The following is a 26,809-nucleotide window of genomic DNA, read 5'->3' as shown; positions in this document are numbered from 1 at the left end:
TGGGTAGCAAATTACACTTGTAATGAATAAGTCCATTTAGGCACTTAGCAAGTACAAATACTGGTATTCTTTGATATTGTGAATGAACAAAGCTGGAAAAACAACAACATGTAGCTGGATGGCCAACCTTCCCCACATTCTCTTTGGATTTATTTCTCCTGGCCTCTACCCATGCTGACTGGTTGGGATTCCCCAAAGAAGAACTACTATAGCTACTGTAGCTCCTGAGCCCCCAGCAAGTGTGCCTTTCATTAATAAGTCAGCCAGATGACTAAATTAATTCTTAACAAAAGCATTTACAAAGGAAAAACAAGAATAAATTCACATCCCATACATAAACCTACATTCTCCTACCAACGTATACAATGTCTATGGCAGAGAGTGGATACAAATTTAAAGTACCACAGTGGTGAAGCCGTCATGTGGGGAAACCATGTGGCCAGGAAAATGCTTAACTATAAAACTGCAAGACTCAATTTCTCTTTCTTTCTTAGGAATTGTCCTTACAAAGTTCACTGATAGTACAGAGTCTCTATTGGGCCAGCTGTTCTCCTGCTAAGCTGGACTGTTCTTGGCTGTGATTAGCTACTCTGCTACAAGGCTGGTCTGTGCTGGGCCAAGCTGCTTCACTACCAGGGTAGTGATATTCTCTTTCAGAAAGGGCAGAAAGCCTGTTATTGTAAAAACTTCTCTAGTTCTGCTTCCTTGGCTGGGCTCCATGGTGTTTCCACCACCCAGGCAGTAGATTGTAGCACATAAGTATTACTCTTTTACCAACCAACTCTTCTAAGAAGGAGGTAGCAATGAAGAAAGCCTCTCTTCCACATAACAATGAAGTATTTTCTTGGATCAACCCTTCCTGGTTCTTGCCTGCATACTCTCAGTAAGGACCTCTTGCTCAAGGGTTCCTAACCTGAAGGCTGTGAACTTTTAAAAAAATATTTTGATAATTGTATTTCAATATAATTTATAACTTTGTATATTTTATATTATGCATTTAAAAATATTATTCTGAAAAGAGGGCTATAGGCTTTATCAGACTGCCTTAGTGGTCCGTGACACACACAATAAAAAGTTAAGAATCCATTTTGGCTTATTTGATGAGTAACCAAATCCTCAACTCTGCCAGCTGGACCATAACCAACCAACGTATATTTGTCCAATAATCATAAAACAGTTTGGAAATTCAGAGTTTCCACATAATTTTAAAGTTCTCATGTTGCTCATATACAAATGAGCACATGTAAAATAAGGTACTATGGCCAATCACTGCCCAGGTTATATACAGTGCCACTGCAGGCTGTTTTCTTAGTATTTTATTATTGTTGTTCTTGTTTATAAACAAGTCTCACATTCATCTTTGTCTTTTACCCCTTCTGATCAGCAAAACTGTCCAAGTCTGAAAGAAGCCTAATAAATCCCAAAATGTAGAATATGCTGAAATCTGTTTTTCTCATTGACTATATATATGTGTATATATATATATATAAAATGTATTGTTGAATATATTATATATTGTACATACTGTGGATAACAAATGTAGTTTTTAAAAGATTTTATGTTTTAAAAATGTATCAGCTTTTATACTCCAGTCCTGATGCACTCACCTTGCTTTTCAATCAAAACAGTTAAAATATCTCCCCCTCTCTCTTACTTTTACTACTTTACTCAGCTTCTGAAATCAGATAATTGAATCTAACCTATATGGAGGTAATGACAAGGTCAGTAACTCAGGTCACTAACTGAGGCTCAGTTTAATGTGTTGAAATTCCTCACAACTCTTCAAAAGCAGTGTCTCTCAAACTTTTATCCAGAGACTATTTCAGCAAAGAAAAAACCCTTGCCACCACTCACTTTACCCAGCTACATTTGCCAATCAGAGAATCTTCAGCACAATATAGTGCTATTATGAATAAAACAATGAATGTAATGTAAATTAATTCCTACCAAAAACAAATAGTATAAATGACATCATACTATAAATAACAATACTACAAAGAGGCCTCCAATTACCAATAGTGGTGATCTCCAAAGTAAGGGCCATAGCCCAACCCTACTCTGCCATGCCTCCACTGTCCAAGTTCCTAACTCCCCATTCTTTGCCAGGAACCAGCCCCTTTGTAGTTACAACCTGTTATCTGGGCATCCACAGTAACAGCTACCAAAATACTGTTGTGAAATTCCCCAAGCTCTACCATATGCAACCTTTACCACCCAAATAATACCACAAAAGGTATTCTTCAAAGGGTGAGCTCTATACTCCAGAGTAATGACAGGTAAGAGACCTGCTTCCCCCATTTCCATTTTGGGTGGGGCAGAGTTAAGTCACACAAGATGAACATTAACAGATACCTCGTCATCTTCAAAGATTTTTTTACTTCCCTCTTACTGTCAATGACACCATACTGCCAGCCACCCAGGTTCACAACCTCAGAATTATTCTCAATTTCTTCCTATCTCCTTACCCCACATATGCAATCAATGTCCAAATCTTGTCTTTTTTACCTCTACAACACTGCCTGTTATCAGTCTCATTCTCTTGCTGATGCAGTCATTACTCTAGTTCAGGCTCTCATTACCTCTCTCTTTGACTATTGAAACAGCTTCCTAATTTGCCTGACTCCCTCAAATCCCTTTCCTCTCTAACCCAGCCTTCACACTGTTGTCAAAATAATTATCTTAAAATGCAGTTCTGAACTCATCACTCTCCTAATTCAATAACTCCAGTGACTCCTTACTGACTCTGGAATCAAATATCATTTCATTTTTATATTTTTTTTTAGTTTCTGTTTTCTAAGTTTTATGATAAACACAATTATTCAAATAATAATACATGTATATGACTTATAAATAAACATATATCTATTGAGATATGTGTACAATCTTTTTTATGGGTATGATATGGGTATATGATCAAGAAGTTTGGAGATCATTAACTATGAGGACCTCCATAATGGCCTATTGATTATATTCTGAGAACCACTGCTTTGGAAGCTTATATGAGTTTACGACCTGCTTGCTTGATTTCTTACAGTTTATACAACCAAAAGTAAAGGAACTAAATAAAACATGGAAGACATACCAAGAATATAATTTAAATTTAAAAAAAAAAACACAAGCTAACAGTAGTTTCCCCCCAAAAAAAGATGCTTCAAGATTATATAAACACTAATTTCACAGTTTTAGACTTTCAAAGACTTAGATATTAAAGAAACCTCAAAGATCATCTATTCCAATATCTTCACTTTACAAAATAAAGCCAGAGAAACTGAGTAACTTGCCTGAGGTCACAAAAGTAATAAATACCAGAGCAAGGATTTGAACCCAGCTTATCTAGCTCCAAACCCAAGGCTCTTTTCCACTACACCTCATTAACCTTACATATATATCCAATTAAGACCCTAGTTTATAAATCATATATTTTATTATCATATATTCTAGGAACCATAGGACAGATTTGGAAGGAACAACAGAGACCTTGAGCTGCTTGACATATAACAAGCAAGCCTGTGCCTTCAAAAGCCACAGTTACTGAGAGACTTTTAGAGACATTAATGTACATTTTAGAATTTAAGTCTTTGTGTTAATAAATATGCTTTAGAGAAGAACATTTCTGAGACTTCTCCAGTATCTCAGAAGCCACATAATCATGCCAAAGGAATGAAGTAACATCACTTAAGTTGGTTCTTAAGTTTTCCTCTAGTCTACTTTCTAGGTGTCTTTAGCTCATTGGTGGATGAAGGTGGTACCCTAGTTTCCTCATAACTAGAGTTTTCTGAACTAGCACAGCACAAGAAAAAGGAATTTTCTGCTGTAGGCTTAATTGAGCTACAGTTTGCTAGAACACAGTACAACTAGGATAGTGTATGAGGAAAGCAAAGGAGGAAGAACATCACAAGGAAGGGGCAGTCAATTGTGAGGTGAAAAGAAATGCAAAAGAAATCAGGAGAGAAAAGACCATTTCATTTAACAAGTTGAAAAATTGCACTCTCTATGGCAAAAGCAGATGACTAGAAAAATGTTAGGAGCCTGAATCCACTAACACAGGGGATCTTAATCCTTCTTTTTCAAAATGTTAATATATTATACTGAATAGCAGGAAATATTTACACATACCTCTTCTCTTTGAATAGAGATCAGTTTTGAAGTCAAATAATGATTTGAAAGATGATAGACATGTATTAATAATGTTTTCACAGCATGAGAGTTGAAAGAAACCTCAAAAATCATTTAGTCCAAATCATTAATTCTATCTATGATAATATCTCCAACAAGCTGTCATCCAACTCCCATTTAAAGACTTCACTAATCTGTAAAGCAGAATTCACTACCCCTCAAGCAAATAATTCCATTTCTGGACAGTTCTAATTATTAGGAAGTGTTTCCTTACATTAAGAAGAAAACTGCCTTCCTGTAGCTACTATACCACTCATTAATCCTGCTCTCCAGGGCCAAGCAGAAGACATTATCCCTCTTCCACACTGAGGATCTTGGGGAAATATTTCAAAAGACTTACACAAGCTATGAGGTATAATGGAAGAGAAACTAGAAAGCTTTAGAGAGAGAGAAACTAAATTCAAATTTCAGCTCAAAGACAGGCACAGGGAGCTAAATATCTGTAATACCTACTACCGGGAGAGAATAAGGCTTGTGGATCCCTTGTGCTCAGGAGTTCTGAGATGCAGTAGGGCTAAAAGCCAATCAGGTATCTGCACTAGTCCAGCATCAATAGGGTGAGCCTGGAACAGGAGGCCCCCAGCCTGCCTAAGGAGAAGAAAATTGGCTCAAATTGGAAAGAGATCAGATCAAAGTTCTCCTGCTGAGCAGCACTGGGATCAGGCCTGTGAAGTGGCTGCTGCACTTCTAGCCTGAACAAGATAAGGAGATCCAATTTTACCCCAAAGTTCCCCCCGCAAAATTCCAGCTCACAAGTGTCTGTGAGAATTGAGAAAGTCAATGAATTAATTTATCGGTCTGAAAAGCAAAAAGACCACGTATTTTTTTCAAACTCTAGGGCAACATTATACAATTATACAATCTTAGGATCAGAAAAGACCTAGAAGGCCATCTCATACAACTCATAACCAAACAAGAATCCCCAACATCTTCAAGAAGTGACCTTTGCTTACTGAACAAGAAGGAAGCTATCCACTTTTTGTTGTTGAGTTGTTTCAGTCACGTCCCACTCTTCATGACCCCATTTGTGGTTTTCTTGGCAAAGATACTGGAGTGGTTTGCCATTTCCTTCTCCAGCCCATTTTACAGGTGAGGAATTGAGGCAAACCGGGTTAAGTGACTTACCCTGGGTCACACAGCTAGTAAGTGTCTGAGGCCAGATTTGAACTCAAAAAGATGAATCTTGCTGACTTCAAGACCTATCCACTATACCACCTAGCTGTTCTCCATCCACTTTTGCTAAGCTCCAAATTGTTAGGAAGGCTTTTCTTACTAGAAGACCAAATATGCCTCTTCTACCCATTACTCCTGATTCCAACTTCTGGAAATATGAATTAAATCTAATCCCTCTTCCATATGACAGCATCTCAAATACCTGAAGACAGTTATTATGTGCCGTTCTACCCCACTTATCCCCCATTCCTCTTGGTTTTCTATTCTCCAGGCTAAATAGCTCCAATTCCTTTAACTGATCTTCTATGACATCACCTTGCTGGTCAGACGCACAAGCACGTGCACACACATACACCCCGCCAGGAGCTCCTCAGCATCCAGCAACTTCCTCCCTAAAATGTGCAGCACAAAAATGAACACAATAATCTAGGTGTGATCTGACCAGAGAAAAATAAAGTCCAACTGTCACCTCATCACCTCTCTTAATGAAGCCTTTTTGGGCAATGAATAAATTCTGAACTTGCAGTCTACTAAATTCCCCAGATCTTCAGATTAGCTGCTGCCTAGACATACCTCTTCCAATCTTTTACTTGCAAAGTTGATATGTTCAACTCTAACGTAAGATTTTACAGTTTTGCAAAGTTGATTTGTTCAACTCTAACGTAAGATTTTACAGTTTTCCTTATCAAATTTTATTTCATTAGACTCAGCCCAACACTCGAGCCACTTTTTGAGTTTTGGATCCTGACTCTATCATCTAATATGCTAGCTATTAATCTCAGTACTTCATCATCCGCAACTTGTTAAGTAAGCCATCTATACGTCACATCCAAATTATTAACATGTTAGAGCAAACTGCGAAGAACAGATTCGCAGGATACTACACTAGAGACCCCTCCAAGCTAACACCAATTCATCAATGACTATTTTGAGTTACCCCTCCCCCTGCTATTCAATCAACTCCTGAATCCACTTTATTGTATCTCTGTCTAGCTTATATCTCTTTATTTTGTCAACAAGGACAGCATGAGATAGAGTGCCAAATGCTTTCCTCAAATCTAGGTAAACTACATCTCCAGAATTTCCTCCAATCTGCAGTCTAGTACCCTATCAAAAAAGACAACAAGGTTGGTCTTACAAGACTGTAATAAATCCCTGCTAATTCTATGTGACCACTACCTCCTTTTCTAGATGTTCAATCTAACCATCTCTTTAATGATATATTCTGTAGGAGGCAGAGTCAAGATGGTAGAGTAGAATGAAGCAATGCAGCCTAGCTCCTCCCCATAAAGACCTAGAAAATGAGCCAAATTGAATCCTGATAGGGAAATCTATAAGTCACAGTGAGTCCTTTGGGAGACTCAGAGAAGTCTGCTGACACTAAGAAGGGGGTCAGGCACAGTGCAATCCAACACCTAAAGAGAGGCTATACACCAGGGCAAGAGGTCCCAGATCCATCCTGGGACACTGCAATAGGGACAAGTGTCAATTGGCAGCTTTGTCTACTCTCTAAGAAAAAAACCTGGCACAAGAGTCCTGTCACTAGTATTCCTGTATAGGGAATGGGGGGGAGGGGGTAGTTGTACCGAGAAACGAGCAAGTTCAGAGGCCATGCTTTGGCTCAGACCCCATGAGCACAGCAAGATTTCACTTCTAGCATCTAGTCCTGCCTGCAGAGAAATAACCAAGGCAGGAATACCAGGCATAATTATGTATACTACATAAGAAGACCTTTATACAAAGAAAGGGTGGGAGGAGCAGCTGACATTTCGACCTCACTCTTGTCTGAACTTGTTAATGGAAGAATACAGACCTACATGCATACACACACAGAATGAAGTGCAAAAATACATTTCATTCAACAGGGAAATAGGAGTGGAAAAGGATAAAGAGAAATTAGAGGGAGCGTAGGTCAAGCAAGGGATTAGTCCTAAGCAAAACAAGCGCTAGATATGCAAAAATATTTATAACTCTTTTGAATGGGCAAAGAAAGGGAATCTGAGGGAGTACTCCTAAATGAATAAAAAAGTTATAAATACATAAATATATGTTCATATGAACATATAAATGTAATGGAATACTACTGTTACAAGAAATTGTGAAGAGCAATGGCCCTGGAGTCAGGAGGACCTGAGTTCAAATACAGCCTCAGACACATAACACTCACTAGCTGTGTGACTCTGGGGAAGTCACTTAACCCCAATTGCCTCACAAATAAAACAAAGAAAGAAAGAAAAAAAAATTGTGAAGGGGATAGGTTCAGAGAAACTTGGGAAAACTTGTATAATCTGATGCTAAGTGAAGTGAACAGAACTAAGAGAAGAATTTATGCAAGAAAAGCAATATAGTAAAGAATTTTTGAATTATGAATTCTTAGCAGCATACTGACCAACCATAATTTCCTTTTGGGGGGGGAGGGGAGAGGCAATTGGGGTTAAGCGACTTGCCCAGAGTCACACAGCTAGTGAATATGTTACGTGTCTAAGGTCAAATTTGAACTCAGGTCCTCCTGATTCCAAGGCCAGCACTCTATCTGCTGTGCCACCTAGCTACCCCTCTGCCATACTTTTTGATGTTTTTACTCAAAACTTTTAAAAATCACAGGTAAAAATCATTGAGTCAGAGAGTTAGAGATGTTCTTCAAGGTCACCTAGTCTAACATCTTTACTATAAAAGAAGAGGACAAAGGCCCAGAGAGGTCAGAACCAACATACCTGAAGTCAAAGATTAATATTAGGAAAATATCAGGACTTGAACATTTTGGTGCATTTTAATGAAATATTTAAAGGTTATGTATGGTTTTTATTTTAAAAGTAGCTTTTTTGAAATATTGCTTTTTTTAGAGGCTTTAAATCATATACAAGCATCAGGTCCTATATGTAAGAAAACATAGAATTAAAAACATAACTTGGACCCTTTTCCATAAGTACATATTACAAATATTTATTACACATTTACCGTATTCAAAGCACCACACTCAATATCTAAGAAGCATGAGTTTTTACCTTCAAGGATTTAATAATCTAGCTAGGGAGACAAGACACTTAGAAGAATGGCCTTGAAGTCAGGAAGACCTAAATTCCACCTCACTTAGCTGTGTGACCTTGGGTATGTTTAACCTCTCACATTAAACGGCCTCATCTCTAAAATGGGGATAATGGTAACACCTACTTCATAAGACTGTTTGACTGAACATATAAATGTATATATAAAGCATTCTACAAACCTTAAAGCACTATAAAAATCTAAGCTACAATCAGTGCAGCCAGCACTACGGTCTGCATGTTTTTGAATGTGACTTGTAATCTTACTGGTAGAAAGAACCTCCCCTACTAATTAAGATTAGCAATTGTTAGGTAACTAGTACTCTCAGACTTGCCAAAGATCTGGGAAGTTAAATGTCTTTGCAAGGGTCACAAAGCCAGGATATATTAGAACTTGAACTCAGGTCTTAGGCATCCTTATCTGGTCCTGCACATTTCCTCTCAAATGTAAATATTTAATAAATGGTTGTTAAAATTAACACAGTATTCAAATGGAAGACAGCCAGAAACTGTATGTTTACACATTGTTTGCATTTCTAAAAAAAAAAAAAAAATGCCTTTTCCTAAGCAGTTTTATGTATAAGTGATACTGCCTTACAAAAAATTTAAAACTTTCAGCTAACAGTAAACTTCACATTTTAGGAAATTAAAGAAACAAAGTTTGCATAAGAAGCTTACTTCCATCTTTAACCCCCTCTAGCCACAATAGCATAAAGTTGTTTTTGCATAATGATTATTGTGGAAAAAGTGTTTAGTTTCAACTTCTTCATAATCCCACAGACTTATAGCTAGTGTTTTAAGAGATCTTCTAACTCAACCTCCTCATTACAGATAGAAAAAGTGAAACTCAAGGAAGTGACTGGCCCAAGTCTACCTATAAGAGGCAAAGCCAGGATTTGAACCCAAGTCAGCTGACTCCAAATCCACCCCTTCTTTTCATTGCATTATAATGTACCCAACTATTTGGTCAAACTCATTAAAGCCCCCTTCATACAGCAAATGAATAATAAACGATAAATGTCATCTATATGCCGACAGCCATTAATTCACAGTTGAATTCCAAAGGTTCATTTTAAACAAGTTGGTTGGTTTTTTTTGTTTGTTTGTTTGTTTTTATCTTAGAATTCATTTTCCTATAGGAACAACAGTACCATAACAGTTCAGTTTCCAGGCTAATTCACAAAAGTCCACGGTACCCACAATTAATTAGTGGTGTACTTTATATTGAGTTTTGGGTTACATACATCCTTGTAGGCTAGCCTAGGAACCTAACCACAAGATCTAACTCCTATTAAGAAAATGCATTTCAATTGGAGTTTAGGAACTTTACCTATTCCATTTCCCAGCTACAATCACTGGCTTTTTGGGGGGGAAAATCGAAATCGCTCTCCCAAATTCCATAGCCACTTGACATCTAGGAAAAAGGATTCAGGAGTTCAGGAAATGTTTCCTGCTCTCCAGGACTGGAGGCACTCCTCTCCCTTCCCAGAATGGCACTGGTTAGCATTCATTCATAACTAGAAGACATTCTAAATCCATATTATTTCACAGATTTTCACAAGTAGAAAGGACCTTAAGATATAATGGAGCCCAGCACTACTCATTTTACAGATAAGGATACCGGAGCCCAAGAAGTTAAGTGACTTTGTCAATTACTAAGATCAATAAATTTTTTTGTCTCTCAACAAGAATCATTTCCTTTGGTTATACTGTAATATCAAAGTAATAAGTTTTATTACTACCAGAAATGACATGTTCATAATTATACAGCCACCCTCCAATGTCTAGTTTAACCACTTGTCATATATTTTCTCACTAATAAATCTCTGTGATTAACACACTAATAACATGAACTTTCATTACAATCACAATTCAGATCACATCACAACTATAAAACCCAAGTAAATAACCAAAAGAAATCAGTCTATAAAAAGTGTATTAATCACATGTGTCAACAATGCCCTAGATTTCTGTCTCTACCTTTACAATTGCTATCTGAATAGCAAGATACGTTTGAGGCTACTGAACTAAAAGTCATTCTCTTTCATACCTGAAGTAAAATGAAAAATCAGAAAACCATAAGCTAACTTCAGGAAACATTTTAAAATTCCATTTATTCCCAGTAGGTACTGTTTCAGGATTCCAAATGCCACCTTAAATTCTACATATTGGCTGCAACTTTCATAGTTACTCCCTAAAAGAAATATTTTATTCATGAATTAGTAAAAATGCTTTCATTTAAGAATTTTTTTCTCTATAGATAATAGGGTTTTGTTATTTTTTAATGTAAATCGTCTTTAACAGTCAAAAATTGTTTTGAATTAAACATTTCATATGCAATCTGACAATGAATTAAGTACTACAGAAGATTTTCTCAAACACCACTAACTTTAAGATGCTGTACTAGGACACTCAAACTTAAGAAATTTTTTTCTTTTCTTACATAATTATTCATTTCAAGAACTCAGATCATAAAGAATTATAGATATAACTTTTTTAACCTCTACTACATGGTTTACGAATTAGCATGCAAGAAGACAAAGGAGGTACATAATGTGGGTTAAAGTAAAATGAAATTATTCACAGAACTAGAAAATCGCTGAATTTTCCCTAATTTTTAAAAAAAAAAAATTTTCAGCATAGTCACTGGTTCCCCACCCCTGGTGTAGAGAGAGGGTTTGTTTGTTTTGGGGGAGGGTGGTAGGGGTCTTTACATGAACTTTAGGAAGGGTAATAGATTCCTTATGTGAAAAGAAATAAAGTAGATTACTTACAATAAAAATTAACTACGCCCCAAGCAAGTCTCAAAAAATCCAGTTGCTAGACCAAAAGAGAAAGGAAGATGCCAATCCTGGATAATGTGCTTCCATGCATCGTAAAAGAATCCAAGCTCTTAAAAAAATAAAATAAAATAAATAAATAAAAACTAAAAAATTAAAATTAAAAAAAAAATCCAAGCCCTTTTATTGGGGTCTTAAGGAGGGTGACCTGGTTCCAAATGTACAATCGTAGAGCTTGAAGGGTCTCAGAAATCATAGGATTTAGATTGGGAAAGGACTTACGAGTTGGAAAGATCTCAGTTCAAATCTCACCTCAGACATTTACTAATTACATGACCTTCACCTCTCTGTAGCTCAGTTTCCTCGTCTATAAAATGAAGAGAACTTAATTCAATGGCCTCTAAAGTCACTTCCAGCTCCAAAGCTACATGGGTTCTTAACCATTTTTGTGCAGACTACCTTTGGTAGGCTGGTGAAAGCTACGGATGTCTTCTCAGGAGATTGTTATTTCAATTGCATAAATCAAATATATAGGACTACAAGAAGCAAATCATACACCTCTCACAACTATGTATTCTTAACCCAACAAGGGACAGAGATAATTACAGAAGATGAAACAGACAACTTTGATTACATGAAACTGAAAAGCTTCTGCAGAGATAAAATTGACACACCTAGGATAAGAAGGGAAGCAGTCAAATGAAAAAGAAATATTTGTATTAAATTTCTCTTATGAGATTCTAGTATCCAAAATATATAAAAAATTAACAGGAAAAAAGATACACATACATATACACCACACACAGCCATTTCCAAATAGATAAGTAGTCAAAGAATATGAACAAAGTTCGTAAAAGAACTGAAAATAATTAACAACCACAAGAAAGACTACTCTGAATCACTAATAATAAGAAAAATGCAAACCAAAACAATCCTGAGGTTTCACTTCACACAATACAAATTGGCAAAGATGACAAAAGATGTCAACATTCACTTTAGAAGGAGTTGTAGGAAGACAGGCCAACTGGTGCATTCATTATTGGTGGGGCTATGAATCTGTATAACTTTTTTAGAAAGCTATTTGGAATCATACAAAAAAAAAATGACTAAAATGTAGATATACTTCAACCCAGAGATTCCATTGCTAGCCTAATTCCCCATAAGAAGAGAGCCCTCACATACACCAAAATATTTGTAGCAGCATTTTTTGTGATAGCAAAGAATTGGAAACAGAGTAATTGCCCATAGACTGGAGAATGGCAAACTGTGGTCCATGAATTCAATGGAAGATTATTGTGATGTAAGAAATAATAAATACAGAGAAGCATGGAAAGATCACGTGAACTGATAGTGAAGTAAATAGAGCCAACAAAACATTATACACAACAACTACAACAACATGAATGGAAAGAACAATCATACACTAATATACCTACACATACAGAAATAATATGTGAATGTTGCAAAATTATAGATAAGCTAAGCATGGCCTGAAAGAAGAGGTATGAGAAAACACTCCCAAATCACCCCTCTGAAAAGGTGAGAGGTCCACAACTGTTATACACCGCACATATTTGCAAACTTTCTCAATGCACTGTTATGCTAATTTTGTTCTTTCTCTTTTTCTTTCCTTTTTTTTTTGTCTTTAAAGAATACTATTTGTTATATCAGACAGCTCTGTGGGAGGAAAAGAAAGAAGGATACAGGGGAAACTATGGTGACGTAAAAAACAAAAGATCAATTAAAAACTTTTACTTCAAAAAAGGTAGTTGGATATGCCCAAAGGGCTACCCAGCAATACCTCTTCTAGGTCTGTGCCCCAAAGAGATCATACAAATAGGAAAAGGACCCACATGCACAAAAATATTTATTGTGGCTCTTTCTGTGGTGGATGCCCATCAATTGGGGAATGGCTGAACAAGTTATGGTACATGAATGTAATGGAATACTATTGTTCCATAAGAAATGACGAGCAGGCAGACTTCAAAAAAACCTGGAAAGACTTACATGAACTAATAATGACTGAAGTGAGCAGAACCAGGAGAATATTGCACACAGTAACAACAACATTGTGAGATGACTTTGACAGACTTCGCTCTTCTTAGCAATGCAAGGATCTAAGACAATTCCAAAAGACTCATGATAGAAAATGCTATCCACATCCAAAAAAAAAAAAACCAAAAAAACAAAAAAACTGTGGAGTCTGAATGCAGATTGAAGCACACTATTTGCTCTTTTTTTGCTTGTTTCTTCTTTCTCATGGTTCCTCCCATTGGTTCTAATTCTTCTAATTAGAAGACTAATGTGAAAACAGGTTTAATATGAATGTATATGTAGAACCTGTATCAGACTACATGCTGTCTTGTGGTGGGGGGAGGAGAAAAAGGGGGAGAAAATTTGGAACTCAAAATCTTATGGAAGTGAATGCTGAAAACTAAAAATAAATATTTTTTTTCAAAAGGCAATTGGAGATGTGAGACTGCAGAGAGGGGTTAGGATTGGTCAAATAAATCTGAGACACATCTACATAGAGATGATCGTTGAAATAAGGGTAGCTGATGGATCACCAAGTGAAATAGTATAAAGGGAGAAGTACACCCACGAGAAAGGCCTATGCCATATCCTTGGTTAGTGACTGAAAGAATCAAGAGCCAGCAAAAAAGACTGAAAAAGTTAAAAGGAGAACTAGGAAAGAACACTGTCACTAAAATCTAGAGAATAACATGACAATCTATAGTAATCAAGAAGAAAAGGTTGATTGACAACGTCAAAGGTTGCAGAGAGGTCAAGAAGGATAAGCATTAAGAAAAGGCCTATTAAATTTGGCAATTAAGAGATCATTAACAACTTTGGAGAGAACAGTTTAGGTTGAAAGCCAAACTGCAAAGACTTAAGGAAGAGTGTGAGAAGAAAGGAAATGGAGGGACCTATTACAGATTCCCTTCTCAAAGAGGACAGCCGCCAAAGAGAGAAAAAAGATGTGGGATGCTAGCTAGCAGAGATGAATCAAATGAGAGTTTTTTTGGAAATGGGGAGATATAAGCATGTTCATAGGCAGCAGACAGGCAGAGATTTAAGAGAAGTAGGGCTGAGAGAGGGGGTAATCTGCTGCAGAAAACATGATGAAATGAGAATCATGAAAGGCCCAACACAGGAGGTAGCACTTGAAACTGAGCTCTGGAGGAAACATGGGACTCTAAAAAGTGAAAGTAAACAATGCAACTAGCATAAGTGAGGAGACAGGGGAAAAAAACTTTTATGTCAAGGATCTCTGATAATGGTCTGATAGTCAATATTTTGAGAAGTAACACAAATGCAGTAATAATAATAGCTAACATTTACATGGCATTTTAAGATTTGCATAGTGCTTTCACATATATTTCACATGTTGTCTTATTTGAGTGTTACAATTACTCTGTGAAATAGATACTATTATCTCATTTTATAGATGAGTAAACTGAGACACAGAGAAATTGGGTGACATAGCGTGTAAGTGTCTAAGATAGGATTCAGACTCAGGTTTTCCTGACGCCCTGTCAAGCATTGTATCCATTACACCACACAAATTCTTCAGGACCAAAAGACAGTGGAAAAGTGTCCAAAGATATGGACAGTACTCAAAAAGAGAATTACATCCCATCAACTGGCCTTTCATTGTGGCTACACCCAATCTCCCCTCCATTTTCTTACCTCCCTATGGCCCCTGGCCATTTCCCACCCTTAATCATAGCTAGGCTCCATTCTCCCTAGGCCATGAGGTCCAGGTCCCAGGAGTTCTGTTCAACCAGCTTACTAGCCACTCCTAGGTCCCTCCCATAGTCTTTCTGTATATAAGGTCCATCTCCATTAAGATGCTGAGATTCTTAAAATCTAGCCACTGCTCCCTCATGTTCAGACTCCTTCAGAGTCTGCCCAATATGATGGATGTTCTAATAAACCTTGTCTTTGGCTAAAAAAAAAAAAGAGAGAGAGAATTACAAACTATCAACAACTATATGAAAGATTGCCTCATATTTCATTGAAAAATTGAGGTCAATTCACTCTATTCTTCATCCTACCAAAATGTCCATATCCTCTCCATCCTCAAAAAATGCTCACTTGATAACATTCCATATCTCTTTTCTCTCTTTTGTGGCTAACTTCTTAAGAAGGGAGTGCACAATCAGTGCCTCCACTTCCTTTTCTCTCACTCTTTACAGCTTGGCTTCCGACCTCATCATTCAAACTAAACTGCTCTCTCCAAAGTTATTAATGATCTTTTAACTGCCAAATCTAATGGCCTTGTCTCAAACCTCATCCTTCTTGACCTCTCTGCAGCCTTTACCACTGTTGATCATTCTCTTCTGGATACTGTTTTTCCTCGAGGTTTTCATAACACTGTTTTCTCCTGGTTCTCCTACCTGTCTGACCACTCTTCAGTCTCTCTTGATCCAAAACTTAACCATAGCTGTCTCACAGAGCTCTAGTCCTGGACCCTCATCTCTTTTTCTTCTGTTCTATTTTACTTGATGATATCATCAGCTCCCAGAGAGTGAATTATCATCTTTATGCTGATGATTCTCAAATCTACTTTTCCAGCCCAATCTCCAGTCTCACAAACGGGGATATCTCCAACTGGATGTCTCATAGACACTGTAAACTTAACATGTCCAAAATTAAACTCATTATCTCCTCAAAAAAAAAAATCTTCACCCCTTCCAAACTTCCCTATTACCATCAAAGGCACCACCATTTTCTGAGTAGCCATGTTCACAAACTAGGTGTTATCCTCAATTCCTCACTCTCATCCCCCCATAACCAATCTATTGCCAAGGCCTGTTGATTTTACCTTCATAACATAAAATCTTGTTTGGCTTTCAAAGCCCTTCATAATCTGCCCCCTTCCTATTTTTCCAGTCTTCATATACCCTACTCCCCCACCATGTACTATGAGTTGTTTATGCATAATTGTTTACAGGTTGTCTCCTGCGTTAGATTGTGAACTCCTTGAGAAAAGGAGGCTGTCCTTTGCTTTTCTGTGTAACCCCAGGCCCTTTGTACAGTGCCTGGCACGAAGCAAATGCTTAATAAACATTAGGTGACTACATTGAATCACTAATAAATGAGAAATGTAAATCAAATCACTATGAAGTTTCACCTCACACCTAGCGAATTGGAAGAGATGGGAATACTTAATTGTAGAAATATGAACTCAGTAATACGCTGTCAGTGGAGCTGTGAATTCGTTCAACCATTCCTGAAAAGATTTGTAAGTATGGTTAAAAACAAAGTTATTAAAATGTTCTTAACCTTTGACACACAGATCTCACTACTAGGCACATAGCTAAAAAAAAGGAAATTACTTTTAAAATGACTTCATATATACCAAAACACTTATGACAACATTTTTTGTGGCAGCAAACTGCTAAACAAAGCACCCATCAATAGTGGGCTGCTTAAACAGACTGTGGTATTATTAGACTATAAAAGAATACCATTACATTTGAAGAAATAATGAATATGATGACTATATAGAAGCACAGGAATACTTATGTGGACTGATGAAGAGTAAAATAAGCAGAACCAGGAAAACAATATACACAATCTAAAAAGAAACAACAACAGAACAACCAAAAGTGAATGCTGTGAAATTGTAATGACCACGCTTGGCCCCAAAGAAGAGATACATAAGAAGGCACCTTCCTCTACTTTTTTGAACAAATAGGGGACTAATAATGAGTGTGGAACACTGGATATAAGGGCCATGGTTGGGTGATCGTCATTTAGCTTTGCTCAACTAGTTTTCTCTTCCTTTACTCTTATTATAAGGGATGGCTCTCTAGGGAGGGATCAGAGGTATATTGGAAAGTGTAGGTAATAAACAAACAGATGTCAACAAAAACTTGTTTTAATAAATAAAAGGCAAAGTGAGCAGGGAGTGCATTCCAGGAATGAGGGACAGCCTTTGTAAATGCAAAGAGACAGGCAGTAAAATGTACCCTATGAGAGCAATTTGTAACTATGCCCAAAAGGCTATAAAATTGTTCATATCCTTTGATCCAGCAATACCAATGCTAGGTGTATATCCCAAAGACATACAATAAATGGAAAAGGACCTATTTGTACAAAAATATTTATAGGAGCTCTCTTTATGGTGGCTAAGAATTGGAAATCAAAGGTATGTCCAGCAATTGGGGAATGGCTAAACAAACTGTGGTGTATGATTATAATGGAATATTATTATACTATAAGAAATGACAAACAGGATGATTTCAGAAAAACCTGGAAAGATTTATATGAACTGATGCAATTGTGAACAGAACCAGAATACTGTACACAGTAACAGCAATAGTGTTTGATGAAGCACTGTGAATAACTCAGCTATTCTGAGCAATACAATGATCTAAGACAATCCCAAAGGAGTAATGATGAAGCATATTACCTGCCTCCAGAGACAGGTGGAGAAATAGCATGCTATTTTTCACTTTATCTTTTTCATTCGTTTACTTCCATTCGAGTCTTCTTGTACAGAATGACTAATATGGAAATGTTTTACATAACTGCACATGTATAACCTGATTGCTTACCATCTCAAGAAGGGAGGAGAAAGGGGAGGGACGGATAGAATTTGGAACTCAAAACCTTAAAAAAAGTTTTAAAAATGTTTAAAAATTGTTTTAGCATGTAATTGGGGGGGAATAAAAAATATGTATGTTTTTTAAATGTCCCGTGTGAGGAACAGCAAAAAGGCCAATTTAGCTGGACCCCAGTGGCCATGGAGATAATTAATGTATAATAAACCTGGAAAAGTAATTTGGAATCAGGATCTCAAGGACTTTAAATGCAAAACAAAAGAGTTTGTATTTGATCCTAGAGGCAACAGAGAGCCAGTGGGGTCAGTAAGAAGAAGACAGTTAAACTGGTACCATACAAATATTATTCAGCAGATGTGCAGAGAAGATAGATTGAAGCAGGGAACCAATTAGGAGGCAACTGATAAGGCAGAACTGAACTAGCCATATAAATGGAAAGTGAACAGATGCAAAAAATATAAAGGTAGAATTGACAAGATTTGGAAACTGCCTGGCTATGTGAGGTGAGAAAAAAGTGAAGAATCAAGAATCATTCATAGTCTGTAAACACAGATAACTAGAAGAACAGTGGTGCCCTAAGTAGAAACAGGGAAGTTCGGAAGGTGTGTATGGGGGAAAATATTGTGTTCTGTTTTAGGTATGTTGAGTTTGATATGCCTATAGGATAACCAATCTGAAACATCCCATAGGCAGTTAGTGAAGTGAAACTGGAACTCAAGAAAAAAAACTAAGGCTTGGCATATACATAGATCTGTATAGATATAATAATCTAGTACAGGGAAGCTGATGAGGGCACCAAAAAAGAGGCTGTAAAGAAAAGGACCTTGGATAGAGCAGACCACCAGGATAAACCCATAATTATGGAGCAGGAATGAACGATCCAGGAAAGGAGACTGAGAATGAACAGCCCTTATTAAGTACCTATGATGTATGTGCTAGGTATGGTGCTTGGTAAAAGGAGAACCGAAATAGCGCAGCGTCATGAAAACACAGAGAAAAGAAGGTATCCTGGAAGAAAGAGTGATTAATCAGGTCAAATGTCGGCAATTAAGAGACTGGCAGCTTTGGAAACAACAGTTTCAGCTGAATGCTGAGATCAGAAGCCAGATTACAAGGTGTTAAGAAGCATGAAGAAAGAAGTAGAGGCAACAGGTGTAGATTTTTTTTCCCTAGATTAGCTGTGAAAAGGAGAAGAGATATAAAAGAACAACTTCAATGAATGGTAGAATCAGTAAAGATTCTTTTTTTTTTTCTTAAGGATAGGGAAAGACCAATGCATATGTATAGGAAGCAGGAAGAGCCAGTAGATAAGAAGACACTGAAGATGAAAGAGAAAAAGGATGATCCAGAAAGAATTCTATTAGAGGAAATAATAGGGGATGGGATCAGGAACAAAAGCAGGAAGGTTGGCCTTGGTGAGTAGAAGAAGGGTCACTTCATCAGAGACTATAGTAAAAGAACTGAGAGAATGAAGAATGAGGTAGGGGGTTCTGAGTTGTAGAAAAACAGAAAAATGAGAAGCTCACTGCCAAAGACCCCTATTTTCTCAGTAAAGTGTGAAGTGAAGCACTCTGCTAATCAGGGAGGGATGGGAGATTTAAAGAGAGAAGTTTTGGAAAGATGCTTTAGAGAATAGGATAAAAAAAATCAATTAGAGAATACTAAAAGGATTGCCTTGTTAAAATGAGGGCCCAGTTAATATTAGATATTATCAATTTGTAGTGGGATTACCACAATTAGGGGGCTTTCTCCAGCACCATATAAAGAGGAGAGAAAGTAAATGATTGAAGTAATACAAGGTTGAGATTTGGCAAGAACAGGACAATGGGAAACAAGGAATTCAAGAGTTGAGGACAATGAAATGTTGCTAGATAAGTATAGTGTCTATAAACTAGATAACTATAGTGTCTCTGTGAGAAGGGAGGAATATTAAGCCAAATTAAGGGTGAGAGTCTGGGTGGAGGGACTGGAGATCGCTGTGAGGATGATGAATAGGTTTAGCCAGAGTGAGGCATACAGGAAAAGATGATTCCATCTATACAAGAATGTATAGTTGGACAGAGAAATTTAAAAATTCTTAATCACACAAGTGGAGCACTTGTGAATGATGGTAGGATCAAACGTTTGATGTTACATCCTTAGGTGTGTCTGAGGTGCAGTAAAGAAATGAGTTATGGAATTGGAGAAACTGAAGAACTGGAAGACCATCATGTTGGAGGAAATATCAACATTCCTGTTGAAGGAATATAGCAGTCATCCATTCCCATATTTTGAAATACCTTACACAGATTTCTTCTAAATCTATCAAGTCTTATATTTCCAAATGCCTGATGAATATCTCTACCTTGATTTTCAATAGACACCTCAAACTCAACACATTCAAAAGTTGCAGCCTTTTCTCTTTCTTCCCATTTCCTTATTTGCTGATGATCTCTCCCATCCTCCAAGTAACCCAAACTCGAAAGCTTCCACTAATCTTTACCTCTAACTTCTCCATCATCACCACTCCAAATATCCAGTCATCTATCAAATCCAGTCAATTATGCCTCCACAATCCCATTCAAATCCACTGTTTACTTTTTACTCACATTGCCACTAACCTAATTCGAGCCCTTTAAGCAAAGTCATCCTGTTTTCTTTACCTTCGATCTCACCAGCACACCAGTTTATCTTTCACATAATGCACATACTCAAACTCAAAAATATTCAGTGATTTCCCAATTCCTATAGGATAAAAGGCAAACTATTTTAGACTGGTACTTGAGGCCTGAAAAATCCCCAATCTACCTTTACGGCTTTACTTGACACAATTCCCTTTCATACAAGCTACATTCCAATTCTACTACAAATTTTTTTCCTATCTTGCCTTGCCATCTCTCTACCTCCATGTACTCTCAAGTTAGAATGCCTTAATTCCCTCATTCACATGGTACTTTTCAGTGTGCAAATCTACACTTACTGAATTCCTTTCTCCATAGTACTAGTTTCAGTACTACCTTCTCGATGGAATAGTCTTTGATTCTTCTCTCCCACAATTGAAAATTTAAATTTAAATAATCCTCAAATTTTCTTACATTTTTGTCTGAAACTCTTCTACCTATATCACATTATACTCTGTATCACATGTGTGTGTTTTTTATTAAACTGTAGGCCGACAGAATGTGGGAACTGTTATTTTACACCTTTGAAGCTATGATATCTATGAGGATAGCTTTAGCACCTAGCAGGGGTACCTTACTCATAAGTATTTAACAAATGCTCGTTATTGTGGAAGGCATTTATTACATGACAACACATTTTTAGTCTTCAGAGTAGTAGTTCAATAACTTATGCAAAAAAAAAAAGAAAAGAAAAAAACTGCAACACTAAAAAGCACCTGAACTTCCCTTAAATATGACTTCTATACCTTGACCTCCACCAACATAAACAAATTAGTTTACAAAACCTCTATGGGTCATAAGACAATTATAATTCAGATGCAATGCCTACTACTTTTTCCAGAACAGTGCTGTTCAACTTACAACTTCTAAGCCCCGTGGCACTATTTTTCAGCTTCATAATTTAATTTTATGAAGTACTTACTAGGTGGTGATTTAAACTTTCCTCAGCATTATGAATAAAATCCTAAGTTAAACACAGATATAATATGAAAATAAAAGCAAAAGAAAAACTACAAATCTTTTAAAATGTACTTTTATCATAACTTTTATTAACAAAAAACTTAGTGATTGCAAATAAATAGCAGTATCTACAATTACTAAAGCACAAATATCCTGCAGAAAGCATCAACTTAACCTAAAGTGTAAGTAAATTGATATATTTTTAAATCATTATGCAATGAGGGTATTTTAATCACTATCACAACCATTTATGAAAGTACTCCTTGTTTTACCATTTCCAGTAACAAATGCAATGTTTAAGTTAATTATAAGTATGGTAATATATAAAACCAATTCTAATCTTAGAACTATGATGCTATGAACATGTATTCCATTTGTCACAATGTTGAAAGCAAAACTGTCACCTCTAGAAAGAGTAAAGATAGCTGTCTCTTAAAATATGGTATTCTCATAGCTATTTTAACCCTGCATTTCCCAAATTAAATTCTGATTAAGATAAATGGCATTTTGTATGTCTTCAAAACATGTTTTTGCCTTTTCCTACAGATTGTTCATGTACCTGTCATGACGAACACATTTTAAAACTGACAATCCTAAACACTTAAGATGACAAAACAACAGAGCTGGATTCTTAAGGAGAAAGTTGATATCTTTATACAAGGTATACCTAAGTAGAGTCAGAAAACTTTCCAGCTTCATAGTAATAAAAGATACAAAAAAAATTTTTTTAAATCACTGATAAAAATCTAAAAGTTTTAAAAGCAGGTTCTTTTTCTAACATATCTCTAATTCTTATTTGGTACTAGTACATCATTTCCTTATCCTGATATAAAGGCAAATACCTAGAACCTTTCAAAAGCATATCAGCCACTACTATACAATAGGAGAAAACTCAATTTAAAACTCTGGACTCCACTTCAACAACATTCTTTCAATTTGCCACTACTAAATCTTGTTACATGTAAAGTTGCTTAATTTTGAAAAAGCTAACCGTTTTAATTGCTGTTGAAACGCCACATCTAGTCCTATATTCACAAGTAGATTAAGAATTTTAAAAAAGCTTCTATACTCCATATATCCATAGGACAGAGATTTACTGAACCACAAGGAGTAGAAAGCAGCCCTCTTGCAAAGCTTACTCTTTCGTTACTGAACTCTGTTAACACAGTACTGCTTCACATTAGCAGGTGTCTCCCACTACATTTCTCCTTCTTTCCCCCCATTCCCAAACATTTCTCCTACCTTACATTGATTGACTGCTTACTGTCACAGGACATTTTAAATATTATTTGCAATGTCTCACTGTATACACGTTATTCTATACTACTTCCCCTCCCCACAAATACACAAGAACTTCCTAAACCAAAAAGTAACATGACTAACCCATAAATTTAAATCAGCTTTTTTCACAAAGCAAGAAAACCTTAGGAGATCCAATCAAGAGAAACATTATCAACTAACTACAGGTCAACATATGCAAAGCGTTCCCTAACCACAGCGACAGGGTCAGAAGTAGCAGGAACTTCCAGTGGCCCAATTAAGACTATGGCATCCTCTAATAACCTCAGGCACTCGGTCCGAGCCTCAGATAATTTCGCGAAGCCCAATAGCTCCCTTAACTTTCAAAAGCAGGAATGATACTCTACTGCCTCCCAATAATCCCCCACCTCCAAAATAGGTGGGGGCACGGATACGAAGCGTTCATCAGAAATTTTTCATGATTCTTTCCATCAACATGGCCAAAAGTGACTATCCTTTTATTTCAGGGATTCTGCCTCCCCCCATATATACAAATACCGTAACTTCATCCCCAAATAAGAGCCCCAAAGAGCACGCAGACACGCGCACGCAGACACACAGACACACACACACAACGCTCTACACCTTTTACTAATAGTATATCTAGGCTCACGCTTCTCCAAGCCTCCCAGCACCGTGACACCACTCACCTCCTACCCCACCTCCTCAGGGTACCTCCTTCTCCTCCCGACGACCCTCACCTCAGAGGCAGTGAACCCTGGCGCCCCTCCTCATCTCTCCTAATACCTCCCCACCACCACCCCGCTCTCACAGAGATCTCACTAGCGTGACCCCGCAACCAAGCGACCCCCTCCCACCTGGTCAATGCCACATCAGTCCAGTGTATGCCCAGCGGTCCCAGATCCACTCCCTCCAGTCCAGTGCCCAGCCTCTCGAGTAGCTTTATCACACGGCCCGCCACCCCCCGACCCCAATAAACCCACACCCAGCCTCCTTCCTTGGCCACTTCACGGAGACAGAGACGCCGTCCCTTAACCCCTTTCCCCCTTCCACTCCCGTTACCCAAGTCTGGATATAAGCCAGGTTAGAACTCACCGTATCCCCCCGCGGGGCTAGCTTGCACACACACACACACACCCACGCACACACACACACACACTCTCACACACACTCACACACACATACACAGCAGTGCCCAAAGCCTCCTCCTCCTTCAGCCTGGGACTCACTGGGACATCAGCGGATGAATCCCAACACGGAGGCTATTTTTAGGAGACAGGGCCCCAGCCAGACCGGAACTTCTTCCTCTCGCCGCGCGCGTGCTCCGTGTGATTCTTCTACCTCAGTGTCCCTACGCCTCCTTTTCCTCCCTTTTCCCTTCCCTCTCGCCCCCCAGTGGATAAGCCTCCTTTTCGCGGTTCTCTCCCTCTTGCGTTCGAACCTAGTGGGGCTGGTGGTGAAGAAGACGACAAAGAAGTTAGACAGAAGGCTAGTCAGTGCCTTTAGGACCAAGGAGTATCCCACTGGGACGTGAAGCACGGACTATATTTTTCCGGGTGGGTGAAGGGACGGATCACCCCGCACAGGAAGGAGATGACGGCGGTTTGGCGCCGGGGGATGGTCTGGAGCTTGGCTTTCCTCTGAAGGACGGTGTTCCCCTGGAAGGGATATTGGTCACTTGATGCTGGTTCGGACGCCTCCAGGGGTGGGGCCCACGGGCAGCCTTCGCGGCCCTTTAGAGGCGCGCTTTCCTCGTCCTCCGCCCCCCCCTTCTCCCCTACCTCCGCCCTCAACTTCTCCCACCCCTTTAGTCTCGGACCAAACCACCCGGAGCAAAACCGGCGACATCAGGGACACAAAAAAAAAAATTCTCAAATCACTGCGCGCAAGCGGAGCCATCAGCCAATAAAGGCCGAGGGAGGGCGGGGCTCCCCGGGGAAGCTGGAGATACTCCAGTCAGAGCGACCCCGGATCAGGACCGAAGCTGGTGGGGTGCCAGGCAGGATGGGGGGGGTGCGGGAGGGGGAAAACGGACCTGGGACGCATGCGTCGGGAAGCCGCGCATCGGATCCTGCTTATGGCGCGTGTGCCTCGCCGTGCCCTGCGGAGCTCTTGCCGATGTCTCCTTTTTCCTTCCTCCTGCCCTTATTCTTGAGGCGCTCGGCTCTGTCTCCCTCCCCGTCGCCTTGGGCCAGTCCAGCCACGCTTCTCTCCCGGCCTTTCCCTCCCCGCAGCCCCACCCCCGGCCCCGCCTCGCCCAGCCACCACCCCAGCCCGCTGGCACACTTTTTCTGTCTCCCTCTGGGTCTCGCAGCACTTCCCGGGCGCTCATTTATTGTTATTTGCACAGCACCTGTAATCACAGGACGTGCTTGACAGCGGGTCTGACGCGCTAAACAAACACAATGGAAATCCCTGCCCCACTAAGGCCACACCGGCGGCATAAATCTCGGGCGGGAAAAAAAAAAAAAAAAAAAGTGAGCCGCCACCTCTGGAAAAGAGAATTCTGTGCTGGCTCTGTTCACCTCTTATGTGAAAAGAAAGCCCTCCAGCCCAGGATGGAAAACTGGGTAAAGATGTCCCTACCTCGATAGAATAGCTTTCCAATAAGAAGAAAGCGGTGCGATGGAAGGTGTCTGACAACCACAAAAAGCAGTCTTTTTATATCTTCCCCCCTCAAAAAAAAAAAAAAAAAATCTCTGAGGATATAGAACCTATTCTTTAACATACTTAATCTTGTTTTTCTTATCTTACTTCTGCGGACCTGAAGGCCACTTTCTATCAAAGGCCATTTCTGTTTATGAGAGCACAGCATTTGGATCTGGAAGAGCGTGTGTGCTGATTGAGTACACTAACCTAAATGATTGATTTCATTTGTAGATGTGAAACTAAATTCTAAAGCTCTCTAAAGGTTGGGGGTGGGGGGAGAGACGTAACTTCAGTCAGGCTAGGTTTGTTGGGTGCCTACTGTGAGCTGAATACCTGATATTGGAGAATTACAAAGTGAATGTTGTAGAATACGATTCCTCCCTTAAGTATCCTGCTAATGTAATGGTGAGGTGGGAGAGACAACTGGGAGACAAGTGTGACATATATATAAACGTATGTAACGGAAAAATAAACATTTAACCCAAAGAAGACATATACAGTGCTGAATAAAAGAAGTCCTAAATAAAACAAGTGCTTTAAAAAGTATACTTCAACAAAATTTAGAATAAATCAGAAATTAATGTGAAAACACATTTTTTTTTCCTCCTTTCCAAACATGCTAGAAACTGTAGAAACCTCTGGACATAGTTCTGTGACTCCACTATAATGGGGAAAAAGACATTTTTAGCCAAAAAGTAGGGCTTGGTTGGAGAAAGGAGGGATATTAACAGAGATGATTGCCTGACCCCCACCCTTTCACCTCACAAGAAGGAAAAAAGGAACAACAAAGCACTGAGAGAAATAAAACAGTGTTCCGAAGTGGTTTTCTTTTACTCAGAAGTAGTGGAGTGAAATTAAAGCCCTCCAAAAAAACTTACACTGTTCCTTTTTGCTCCGACCCATTTCAAACCCTGCCAAAACCTGGCCAGCTGCTGAAAAGATTCTGCATTTGGATTACTTGAGCCACGGAGGACAAGGAAGGAAGCACTGCAGTGAATTTAAGCAGAAATTTAAAGGGATCTTTGTATTGTCCTGGGGGAACCTCTGTTTCTTACTGCAACTTCACACCCTACTCCAGGTACCCAGGTTCATGTGGAAAGAACACTGGATTTCGAATGGGAGTACCTAAGCTGGAGTCCTGGCTCTGTCACTTACCTTGTAACCTTGGGGAATTCATTTAGAGCCAAAGGAGGACTGCAGAGACGATCTAGTCCAAGTCCCTTATTTGATAGATCAGAAGAGGGATGCTCAAAGAAGTTAAGAAATTTGCACAACGGTTACACAGGCGTTTGAATCCACGTCTTCTGACCTAAAATTCACCATTGCTTTCACTGTTCCACACTGCCTTCTTGGCCTCAATTTTCTCCTCTTTGTATATTTAATGAAGGTATTGGAGTTGATTATCTCCAAGATCCCTTCTGGCTTTGGTATTCTGTGGTTCTGTAGTTATGGAAGTTAGAAGCAGAAACAAAAATGAGCTTAAGAATTTTGGATCACAGAAAATTGTAAAATACCTAATGTGAAATACCTATGAT

At 38.5% G+C, this 26,809-nt stretch overlaps 1 protein-coding gene across 10 annotated transcripts in view; it reads right to left on the bottom strand.

Annotated features, from left to right (window-relative positions):
• MEF2A (myocyte enhancer factor 2A) overlaps window positions 1-24,794 on the bottom strand; it is a 236,637-nt gene extending 211,843 nt beyond the window's left edge. For 5 of the 10 annotated variants that reach the window (XM_027852026.1, XM_027852025.1, XM_027852029.1 and 2 more), the window contains exon 1: window positions 23,721-23,842. The gene's annotated coding sequence lies outside the window, so the exon portion shown is untranslated. The other 5 variants (XM_027852028.1, XM_027852027.1, XM_027852032.1 and 2 more) reach the window with 5 other exon arrangements.
• Window positions 24,795-26,809: the final 2,015 nt, after the last annotated feature.

Source organism: Vombatus ursinus, unplaced genomic scaffold, assembly GCF_900497805.2.
Source record: "Vombatus ursinus unplaced genomic scaffold, bare-nosed wombat genome assembly UNPS02009205.1, whole genome shotgun sequence".
Lineage (NCBI taxonomy): Eukaryota > Metazoa > Chordata > Mammalia > Diprotodontia > Vombatidae > Vombatus > Vombatus ursinus.
The sequence above is the reverse complement of the archived record's forward strand: the minus strand, read 5'-3'. Positions and strand labels throughout refer to the sequence as shown.